At 38.8% G+C, this 11,771-nt stretch overlaps 1 long non-coding RNA gene across 1 annotated transcript; it reads right to left on the reverse strand.

Annotated features, from left to right (window-relative positions):
* Positions 1 to 5,884: 5,884 nt before the first annotated feature.
* LOC140847384 (uncharacterized) lies at positions 5,885 to 11,225 on the reverse strand. The gene is made up of 2 exons (XR_012127361.1): positions 8,381 to 11,225; positions 5,885 to 7,437 (listed from the first exon to the last, which is right to left on the reverse strand). It is a non-coding gene; the product is annotated as an uncharacterized lncRNA (long non-coding RNA).
* Between the last annotated feature and the right edge of the window lie 546 nt (positions 11,226 to 11,771).

The following is an 11,771-nucleotide window of genomic DNA, read 5'->3' on the forward strand; positions in this document are numbered from 1 at the left end:
CTGTGTGAATTAAGAGTCCATAGAAGGCCAAGGAAGAGAGAGATTGGAGAGGGCTGAAAGGGTTAGAATGTTTGCTTGGAGAAGGTGTCACTTGAGCTGTTACTTAAAGCAGGCTGAAATAGAAATAACACAGGTCTTCTTTTTATAAACTTCTGGCTGTCTTTTATTCATTGTACATGCACATTTCCAAAGTTTGATATTGAAAAATAAGCTAAGAACATTTATCCAAAACCTAGAAATAAACAAAAGAATGACTACATATTTTTGCAAAATCATACTGGCCTTTTGGTGATATACTCATACTGCCTGAGGATTAATTCTCTGAATCAGTGGTTCTCAAGCTTTGACATGCATCATAATTCACTGGAGGGCTTGTTAAAACACAATGATATGTCCTTTCTTGGAGTTTCTGATTCAGTACGTTTTGGGTGGGGCTCAAGAAATTGCATTTCTAACAAGATCCCAGGCGATGCTGGTGTTGCTGGTTTGGTGAACACACTTTGAGAACTATTGCTCTGGTTGAACTTACCATTGTTTGACTTACTATTTACTGCTGATTGAGGCAAAGTGTCTGTGAAATTACAGGTTAACTTGTAGCAGTTGCCAATAATTTTTGTCCAGTGAAGATGCAAATAACTTCTATCCAAAAATAATAATGACCCCAATAGTTTGTTTTATTTCCCTGTAAGACGTTTACCTGTTTTATATTTCAACAATTTTGCAATCTTATTTCAGCATTTCTTTCAGTTGACTATGTGCTAGTCTCTCAGACCCTTCTTTGAACCAGCTTTACCATCCCACTAATACATACCCTCATTAGCAAGATAAATAAATCTTTGTGTTTAATAAATTTTTTCCATATGCTCCCTATGTGTGTATGATAGTCATAATTTTTAATTTTTTGAAAATTATATCTTGACAGGGTTGTGTGATTAAATAAATTTTTGACAAGCCAAGTTAAACAAACCTACACAGGAATCTGAACGATGCACCTCTTCAAGCCTTTAATTTGGTATTTAAAAAAATAGATGATGAAGCACTTCACAAACTTATCTGACATTTGACACTTTTTACTCAGTGTCTTTCAAAAATACTGTCCTACTTAGTTATTATCAGTGACATCACAGCCATTACCACAATCTCTAAAGGAAATGTACGTTACCTAACTCCACATATTAAATCTCATCTTAGTGGGAACAGCATATTTTTAAAAACAGGGAAGAGAGCTTTTGTGTCCTTTGGCACTGAGCAGGCCTCCATTGCCAGATTCAGAGTGGAGGCAGGGTTTTGTCACCTTTTTACCTCCTGACACCAGGTGGGACTCCAAAATTCCCCTCAGAGTTCCTGTGAGATGACAGAAATAGCCAAGGCAGGTTTTTTTTTGCTGGAGCCAAATCCCCCACTGTCAAAAAAACTTTCTTTTCAGCCCAGCAAAATGTTTATAGAGTTCTCCTTTTTCAGTGATGCTGAGGATAACTCACCCACACAGTTGGAGAGCACTAACTACTGGTTCAGGAGGAAAAGTAGTTGCCATGTCAGGAATTCTGGGTTCTGTCTCTGCAGCCCCACATGAGCAGAGGCCTGGATTGAGCCAAATCCATGCTCCAGCTATGGTTCTCATTCTGGGAAGCTTTCTTGTCATTTGGGGCCTTTTTTCCCCCCAGAAAGGCTCTCACTTTCTCTATCCACAGTCAAGTGACTCCCTTGAGTACTAAACTAAAGTTGGAGAATCTAAGGATTGCAAACTGACAGTTTGTGGTTTGTGTCAGTTTAGAAGGATATCTTGCAGGGGATCATGTCTCTAAATCTATGAAGTAGAGAAACTGTTCTCCTTATGAGGGAGCAAGGACCTGGAAGACTGTTACTCTGGTCAATCACGTGTTAATTCAAAGTGGATAAGCCACATAAGGTCTATGTTTGAAGTTCCTGGAAGAATTTCCACCAATGGGATTGTGAGGTGGTCCTTCTAACCAATAACTTTGGCCCCCTTTTTTCTACCTGCTGGAATGTATTCTCTCAGGCAGATTTTCCCCATGTTCCATTGATATGGAACACCTGCTATGACTGGTAACAGCATTCTTGGTGGGCTTTACAAAAGATGTATGGAGATCCTTGACATCTGCATGTCTACACTCACACCACTCCAACCAGTCCTTCTGATATTGTGCAGACCGGGAACACACCCTGATTCTACAGAACCACCAAAGGCTGGAAGCAAAGCTTCCCGTAGGTGAGTCTCCAAGCTCCAAACCTAAATGCTGGCTTTCTCCTTAACTACCATCAAGGCCCCCACATGCTCACAGTGATGCAGGTCAACTCTGTGAGCAAACCTTCCTATTCTTCATCAATTTGTTCCCTCCTCTCTTGTAGTTTACTGCTGACTGCACAAGCAAAGCATTGTTCATTCTATGTCACAGGATTTCTTCTTTGCGTTGGAGAAATGGTCCCATGACTCACCATCTTACATTGTTTTTATCTAAACTTTTTATTTTGAGATAATTATAGATTTATGGGAAGTTTTAATAAATTATAGAGAGAGATCCTGTGTACCTGTTACCCAGTTTCCCCCAGTGGTAGCATCTTGCAGAACTGTAGTGCAATATCAAACCAGGATATCGACATTAAGACATACAGAAACAGGATTGTTCCATCACCATGGGAATACCTTCTGTTGCTCTTTCATGTTACATCCACCAGCTTACCTCCCTTCACTTGCCCTCAGAAACCCATAATTTGTTCTCCATTTCTAAAATTTTATCTTTTCAAAATGTTATATAACTGGAATAATATAGTACAGAATCATTTGGGATTGGCTTACATTTTTTCATTCAGCCTAATTCTCTAGAGATTCATCAAAATTGTTACATTTAATTATAGTCTGTTCTTTTTTATTGCTGAGTAGTATCCAATGATATGAATGTACCACCATTTGTTTAACCATTCAACCATTGAAAGACATTTGGGTTATTTTCCAATTTTGGACTATTACATTTGTGTAATAGGTTTTTTTTGTGAATTTAAGCTTTCATGTTATTAGTGCAGTTGCTGGGTTATAAGGTAATTTCATGTTTAGTTTATTTAAGAGACTGCCAAACTGTTTTCCAGAATAGCTGTACCATTTTACATTCCTACCAGCAATGTATGAATTATCTAGTTTCTCCACACCCCTGTCAGCATTTTGGTGTTATCACTATTTTTTATTTTAGTTCTTCTGATAGGTACATAGGGATATCTCATTGTGGTTTTAATTTGTATTTCTATAATGGCTAAAAATGTTCAACACCTTTTCATGTTTTTTTTGCCATTTGTATACAGGCATACCTTGGAGATATTGTGGACTTGGTTCCAGACCACCGCAATAAAGTGAATATTGCAATAAAGCAAGTCAAATGAATTTTTTGGTTTCCCATTACATATAAAAGTTTTGTTGGCACTATACTGTAGTCTATTAAGTGTGTAACAGCATTATGTCTAAGAAAAGATGTACATACCTTAATTAAAAATTATTCTATTGCTGAAAAAAGTTAACCATCACCTGAGTATTTAGTGAGTCATAATCTTTTTGCTGGTGGAGGGCCTTCCCTAGATAATGATGGCTGCTGACTGATAAGGGTGGGGTAGTTGCTGAAGGCTGGGTGGCTGTGGCAATTTCTTAAAATAAGACAACACTGAAGTTTGTTTCACTGAGTCCTTTCACAAACAATTTCTCTATAGCTTGTGATGCTATTTGATAGTATTTTACTCACATTAGAACTTTTTTCAAAATTGGATTCACCTTTCTCAAACCCTGCTGCTGCTCTATCACCTAAGTTTATATAATATCTTAAATCCTTTCTTGTCATTTCTATAATCCTCACATCTTCAACAAGAGTAGATTCTGTCTCAAGAAACCACTCATCACTGATCACCATAGTAAATAATAATAATGAAAATTTTGAAATACTGTGAGAATTACCAGAGTGTGAAACAGAGACATGAAGTGAACAAATGCTGTTGGAAAAATGTCACTAGTAGACTTAAGTGCATGGTTTTCACAAACTTTCAATTTGTAAAAAATGCAATATCTGTGAAGCTCTATAAAGGAAGGCATAATAAAATGAGGTGGGCCTGTATCATTTTTGGTGAAATGCCTTTTCATGCCTTTCACTCAGTTTCTGATAAGATTGATTGTTTCTTTACTGTTGAATTTTGAGAGTTCCTTTTTTATTTTAGATATAATACCTTTGTCAGATATGTGGTTTAAAAATATTTGAGTAAATTCTATTAATCTGTCTTCAAGTTCACTAATTCTATCTTCTGTCATCTCTACTATTGATCATATCTGGTGAGTTTTTATTTCTCTTCTCATAATTTTTAGTTTATATTTCCATTTAGCTCATTTCACAACTTCTCTTTCTTTGCAGAGATTTTTAATTATTTTTAGTTTGTTCCAATATAATTTGTAATTGCTTGTTGAATCATTTTTATGATTGTTGCTATAAAACCTTTGTCAGATAATTCTGACCTTTGATTCATCTCAGTGTTGGCAACTGTTAAATGTCTTTTCCTTCAAGTTGTGATTTTCCTAGTTCCTGATGTGGAATGATTTTCAATTGTATCCTAGACATTTTGGCTATTGAATTTGAAGACTGTGGTCCTATTTAACTTAATATTTTAGCAGGGACTCACTTTTTTTTATATATAGCACACGGGTCCTGTTCTAATTTGTGGGCTGTGGTTCCAATGACAACATAATTTTCAGAGCCTTTGTGGTGCTATTTTTGTCCTCTTTGTTTATCTCATGCTGCCAGGGATGCCAATGATCCTTGCTAGTGTTTTTTAAGAGATAAGAAGAAGCTTGCTGAGGCTGGGCTGCCGGAAGCTAGTAGATGTGGGGAGAGGGTCTCTTTGCTCCAGGGATGAATGGTGTTTCCTGGTGCTTGCTATGACAGGTTCCTCCTGTCTGCGAAAGATTTGGACTGCCTCCCTAGCTGGGTGCTTGTTGTAAGGGTTCCTCTGAATGTCTCTGAGTAGAGGCAGGGAGAGTCTTAGGCTTGCAGGGACAAATATGCTTCCCTGCCTGTGGTGGAGGAAGAGCATGTCCCAGGCTACACATTTATTGTGGGATGGTCCCACCTGCCAACTCCCACCTCCCCCAACATAGTGTCTCTGAGTGGGGGAGGGTATCCTCAAGCCCAGTGGGGAAGGAAAATGCTTCCCCAGCAGACACTTGTGTTGTGATCCCCTTTGCTCATGCCCCTTAGCTGCATGGTATATCCAGGTGAGGGAGGTAAGTCTCAAATGGAGTAAGGATAGAGAGTTTACCTTGGTCACTTAGTGTCAGTGGGGCTTCCAATCGATTCCCTTTGCTGGTTCTGCCAGGCATACATAATACTGTCAGTGAGATGTCCATTCCATCTAGGGAGGAGTGAGCCTATCTGGGCTGCCCTTTTGCTTGCTAGATACAGGGTTGGAAAATCATTTAGATCAGGGTGGCCTTATTCTATTGGTTGGTAGTTCATTAAGATGTCTTGTCACTGTGGTATTCCTCCAGTCCTGTGGTCCATTTCCACCTTTCAGGGTTTTTCTTTGATTGTCTCTTGAGTTGTTTTCAGGGTTCATAGTAATATTTAGCAGGGTGGAGTATACAGAGATAAGTCTACAACATCTTGTCCAGACCAGAAATCTCATTTTTCTTTTTTATATATAATCTCTATTCAAGCATTCCTAGTAATCTTAAAAATCTCTTTACTATCACTTTTGACTTTATCACTGCTTTTGCACTTGTTAAATGTTAATGTTAATAATATTTGTAAAACATCTTAGAACCAAGTACAAAATCAGCAAATATGTATTTGCCTAACAAATACTATGAGATTGGAGACCAAATGGTAGCATGCGTTGGATTCCCCTGAGGAAGGCGCCGCCCCAAATCACTCACCAAAGACGTTTCTTGATGCAACAAGCAAGAGGAATTTATTCAGAAGCCAACTAGCTGGGGTCCAAGTCAGCCCGTCGCAGCGGGTCTCAACGAGGACCCCAAGCACTTCTAACTAAGGGGTTATATAGGATTTCTGAGGCATTCAGCCTTAAAGGATTACCATGGTTACAGATTAGATAACAATTCTACAAAGGCAGTAATTTTTCAAACTTATGATTTCTGGGTTGGTGCCACGTCCTGGGGGTGTAGCAAGATAGGATCATTCTCTTACTGCTAGGGTGATTTAGCAAGGTAGGGTCGGCATTTATGATTAACTAACCGAGAGGTTAGCGCTGCCAGCAGTCATGATTGATTAACTTGTTTTTCCAGAGGAGTTACCTGGTTTCAGTTGTTCCCTCTGAGTCATATATCAGAATGGCTTTTTGGGCTTCAAGATGGCCACTCTTAGGCTAACTTATTTCTCAGGGAGGTTGGGGTCCTACATTCCCCACTTCTTTTTCTGAACATTCTAATCATGGAATGTTGGTTTCTTCTTGTTGTGTGTGGGTATGATACTGTTGTCTCAGCATTAGCACCTGCACAGCACTTACTCTTTCTCTAATAAAGGTTATTACTCGATTTAAAATGCAGGGACCTAAGGTGAGGAGCAATATTAAAATAAGCAGGGGTCCTGCCAAAGTGGATATTAGAGTTGTAAGCCACGGGGATCTAGAAAACTAGGATTTAAACAGGCTCTGGTTAGCTTTTCGTTCTCGCTTTCGCTGATCTAATCTTTCTCTTAATTTAGACATTGAGTCTCTTACTACTCCAGTATGGTCTGCATAGAAGCAGCACTCTTCCTTTAGAGCTGCACACAATCTACTTTCTTTTAGAAATAGTAAATCTAACCCTCGTCTATTTTGCAGCACTACTTCAGAGAGAGAGGTTAGGGACTTTTCAAGTTTAGAAATAGACTGTTCTATAGTTCTCAAATCTTCATCGATAGCTATTCTTAGTCCTTCGTAATGTTGGTTTCCTTGTATAATTGCAGCTGCCCCTGGTCCTACTCCGGCTGCGACTCTTACTCTTAGTAATACAGCTAGAGTGAGTGAGACTGGCTCTCTTTTATACCTTAGTTTAGGTTCTAATTCTGCCACGAATGATAAGTCATCATGATACATTAGTCTGGGTACTAACTGGACTATGATACAGAAATCACGGGAGGAGTTGAAGGCAGAAGTAGAGACACATGGGGTCACTCCAGTGTTACAAGCCCACCATCCCTTGGGAGGAGGGATTAAATACCCGTTTTTACCAGGGAAGGCTATGGGTATGGTCTCATTCTTTCTTCTACAGATAGAGACTCTAGCTGCTGCTAGGGAAAAGGGGCGATGACCGCTCTGGCTGCTTCGTGCTGAGAAGGGGGCGCAGTAAAGGGTGCAGCTAGGTCTCCATCACTGGTCAGTTGAGAGGGCTTCAGAAGGCTGGCGCTTCTATTCTGGGTTTCATTTTTATTACTATTTGCAGTTTTGTGGCTTCTAGGCAAGATAAAACAAATTGTGTTATTAGGTTATGTAGCAACATCTGGAGTTGGATTTTTTATTCTGGAAGGAGGCTGCATTATTGAAACGATACTTCTCTCTAAAATCACTCTCATTTTTACTAGAAGTAACTAGGTTAAGAAAATAATTAACAGCTGGCTTGATTATTTGCACAGGTGCAGCAAGAAGAGCAATTGATTACACAGGCTCTTTTAAATATGCTTTGCTGGAACTTTTTGTAAGGAATTTCAGATTGAACTTTTAAAGGCCTCTTGAGGCCAGACAGCCAAGCCAGACTTGCCATCAGGCTTTGCCTGCAGTACCTGTAGATTTGGATGAATTCTTCTCTTCTCGAGGTCTCTGCACCTGCCAGGAAGTGACCTTCTTTACTCACCTGGTAAGGCTGCTGGGAACTCTGTAAGCAAGGTACCAGGCTAGTTCTTCCAAGGGGCTTTGTTGGCTTTATAAAGTCAATCTTAGTTCTTTAAAGTTGTTCACATATGAGTCTATACACATGTCTCTCAGGTACGACATTCCAGTCAAAGCCCTGGTAGTATAACCAGTGTTCTTAAATAGTCTTCTCACAAGGAAAGCAGATTCTTATTGAACTCGTGCAAATAAACATACTGCCATGGAATACAAAAACAGTCACTGAAAGTTTTTAAACTCTGGAGGGATTAAGTAGAGAGAAGGATGTTTCAATTCTGCTCATAAAGATAGTCATTTACTAAACTGTTGTCAGTTTAAGAAAACAAGGTTAAAATACTTTACCAGCAACATTTGAAACAAAAAGACACAAAATCATTTTCTTTAGTTTATGTAATCTTATGTAACTAATACCTGTTCTGCTGAAATCTAGTTCTTTACCAGTTTAGGGATAATACTATAAATGACAAAAGACTTACAAATGACAATGGTTAAAGATCTGATGAGAGCTTACTGTAAAACAGTTGACATAAGGAAATTCTGATATTTCTGTAATACAAAACATTCAGTAACAAAGTTTAGCATCATTCTCTTTGACAGTGCTTTCTTGGTAAATAAATATATATATATCAGATAAATAAGCCAAATTAGTCAAATACTTTCTCTAGTGAGAAAAAATTCTTCTGACATGTTCCAGGGGCCCTCTGGGAAATATCAGAGTTAACTAGAGGTAAAAGCACCTTTTTTGCATTTAATTTTTTTAGAACTATCATTACACATTTATTGTCTATATACTCAGCACAGTAAACAAGATATCTTAAAAAGTGGGGCAGCAGGGGAGACTGCTGCTGTCAATTTTTAAAGACAACATAAAGTCAAACTAATTTTAGGTTACTAAGCATTCTTGAGAGAATGGTAGCAGATGGTAGATTCTTCTGCTTTCATCTTCAGGAGGGGAAAAAAGCTACAATAAGAATTCATATTTAGCTGAAAGAACTGTCTAAACTCAAGGCAGAGTATAATATCACCAGGCATACAAAAGACCTGTTAGAGATACATACAAAGAATGAATATGGCTATAGTCAAATTCAACTTAAAAGTTTAAGCAGAATCTCAAATTTAAATGTCTCTTTCTTTCACACAGATATTCAGATATGACCAGAAATATGATTTGAGATGAAAGAGATCAGGCATTTTACTTCTTCATTTAGGGACTGAGAAATGATGACCTTTGGCTTACAATCAATAGCTTACAAACAGTGAAAATAATAAGAACATAACTCAGCATAAGTGTCTAAGACCAGATACAAAAAAGCAGAGAAAGTGCTTAAGTTTACAGGTCTTCCCTGAAAGCTTCAAGAATGTTTTACTCTTTAATAGTAGATATAAGCTGCTATGCAAATTCTATTAAAAGCTCTAAGATTATTTGCATTAAAAAATATGGAGAGTCCCCCATGCTTTTTTTTTTTTTTTTAAAACATACAGCATATAAATTAAACAAGAAGACCTGGTGGTTCTCAAAAAATCTATTACAACTTTTTTCAAAAGTGGTCACACGTTCGTCTATCTAAACCTTTACAGTGAAACCTGTTTTTCTGGGAGAAACATAATCTTGTCCAGATTCTACAGTTTAATAAATTTTGGGTTGTTAACTAAGTGCATTTAATCAGCTGAAAAAAGCTTTGTTACTATTCTGCTTAGGAATTCAATTTTTCAGGCCATGCAATCATTTTTAATAACAAAATATTTCAAAGGCAAATAAAGGTTATACAGTTGTTAACAAACTTTAGCTTTTAGTCTCTTTAACATTACGATTTCATGGCAACTCACTGAGACTTTAAGCATGAGAAACTGCTGTGATCTTTCAACATTAAGAGCAGACTAACAGTTAAAGAAAACTGTTTAACTGGAAATGAGATTTTAATTTTGCTGTGCACTTGATATCAAGACTCACTTGCTTTAATTTCACTAGGCACGACTATATCTGTAAGAATATAGTAATTTATTCTTCATTTGCCCCATGGTCCCAAGCACATAAGCCGGTGAGAATTATGCCTGGGCTTGCCTGCGGCTTGACTGGGTTTATCTCCCTAACCCTTCCCCCAAAGCAACAGGCTGAGCGGATCTTCCACAACAAAAGGCACCACGCTGTTTTCTCTCTTTGTCTCTCTTTAAATAAATAGCTGTACTTTAGAACAAAGTTACTTTCTTTTATCACAAAACACATTCTTTAGCATGCAGAAGTTTTCATTTTTTATACTTTTTCTTATTAAAACATACATCTTTTAGCATAGAGAAATGCCCTCTCTATCACTTTAAGCAGTTCTAACCAGAACTCAAAACTATTAGAAACTTCAAGCTCCAGTGAACACTGAGAAGCAGGACACTGCAAACTGTCAAACCAACATTTCCTAGACTGACAAACTTACGAACACATTCTACAATTTCTGCAACCATGAGCTTCACAGCACAATCTCCCAGCAAACACAGAGCACATCTTTTCAACTTAACAAAACTCTAAGGCCTTAAATTACTACAAAGATTTTCAGGCTGCAGGTAGGCATACACACTGCAACACACAATTAAAAAGGTGTTCACTTGCCACACTTATCCAGCTCACCTACCTGCAACAACTACGCTAGCCTACTCACAAGACCCCCACTGAACACTAGACAAAGCCAAGCTTCTAAGCATTCTATTCTTAAAAGATTTAGCAGATAACATGACTCAAATGACTCTAGGTAAACTCAGGCAGCCGACAACTACCAGGACATGCCCGCCTCAGGCAAACTCAAATTAGCATTAATGCTTAACACTTTTTTATCAGGTTTTCTGGAAGTTTTAGAACACTCAATTTTCACAAGCGCTTGTCTTTAAATCAATTTCATTAATACCATCGGAGGTAGAAAGATATATTCATTTACACACTTAGGGGGTTGTCTGAGTCTGTCCCATTGTCAGTATAACAATTATTAGGCACATGAAAGACACAAAAAACAGAGACACACACAGATTAGACACACAGCGGCCGCTTTTTGTTTTTTCTCAGATTTTCAAACAGAAACCGAAAGGAATCAGAGGGTTGATATTCCTGGCGCCTGAAAATCAACCCTATCTCATCAGATTTACCTTGCCAGAAAAACAGACGGGAGGCTACCAGGCGTCCCTGGCCTCCCAACCTCCCCGAGGCGTCCCCCAGGGTTGCAGCCTGCGGTGCTCCTAGTACGTCTACCGACCGCAGTCTCTACCCCTTTACGGGATCGGGACAGCTGCCAGACAGTGGGTACCCCCTTTCAGAATTCTGACCGGTCTCACTGAAAAACAGAAGACAGAACACAGACAACTCAAGGCGCCACTAATCTTACCTCTTCCTCCAAGAGCGACTTCGGGAGTGAAGCGGGGTGAGCGCATGATCCCGGACGAGCCCCCAAATGTTGGATTCCCCTGAGGAAGGCGCTGCCCCAAATCACTCACCAAAGACGTTTCTTGATGCAACAAGCAAGAGGAATTTATTCAGAAGCCAACTAGCTGGGGTCCAAGTCAGCCCGTCGCAGCGGGTCTCAACGAGGACCCCAAGCACTTCTAACTAAGGGGTTATATAGGATTTCCGAGGCATTCAGCCTTAAAAGATTACCATGGTTACAGATTAGATAACAATTCTACAAAGGCAGTAATTTTTCAAACTTATGATTTCTGGGTTGGTGCCACGTCCTGGGGGTGTAGCAAGATAGGATCATTCTCTTACTGCTAGGGTGATTTAGCAAGGTAGGGTCGGCATTTATGATTAACTAACCGAGAGGTTAGCGCTGCCAGCAGTCATGATTGATTAACTTGTTTTTCCAGAGGAGTTACCTGGTTTCAGTTGTTCCCTCTGAGTCATATATCAGAATGGCTTTTTGGGCTTC

The sequence above is a fragment of the Manis javanica genome, chromosome X (genome assembly GCF_040802235.1).
Source record: "Manis javanica isolate MJ-LG chromosome X, MJ_LKY, whole genome shotgun sequence".
NCBI lineage: Eukaryota > Metazoa > Chordata > Mammalia > Pholidota > Manidae > Manis > Manis javanica.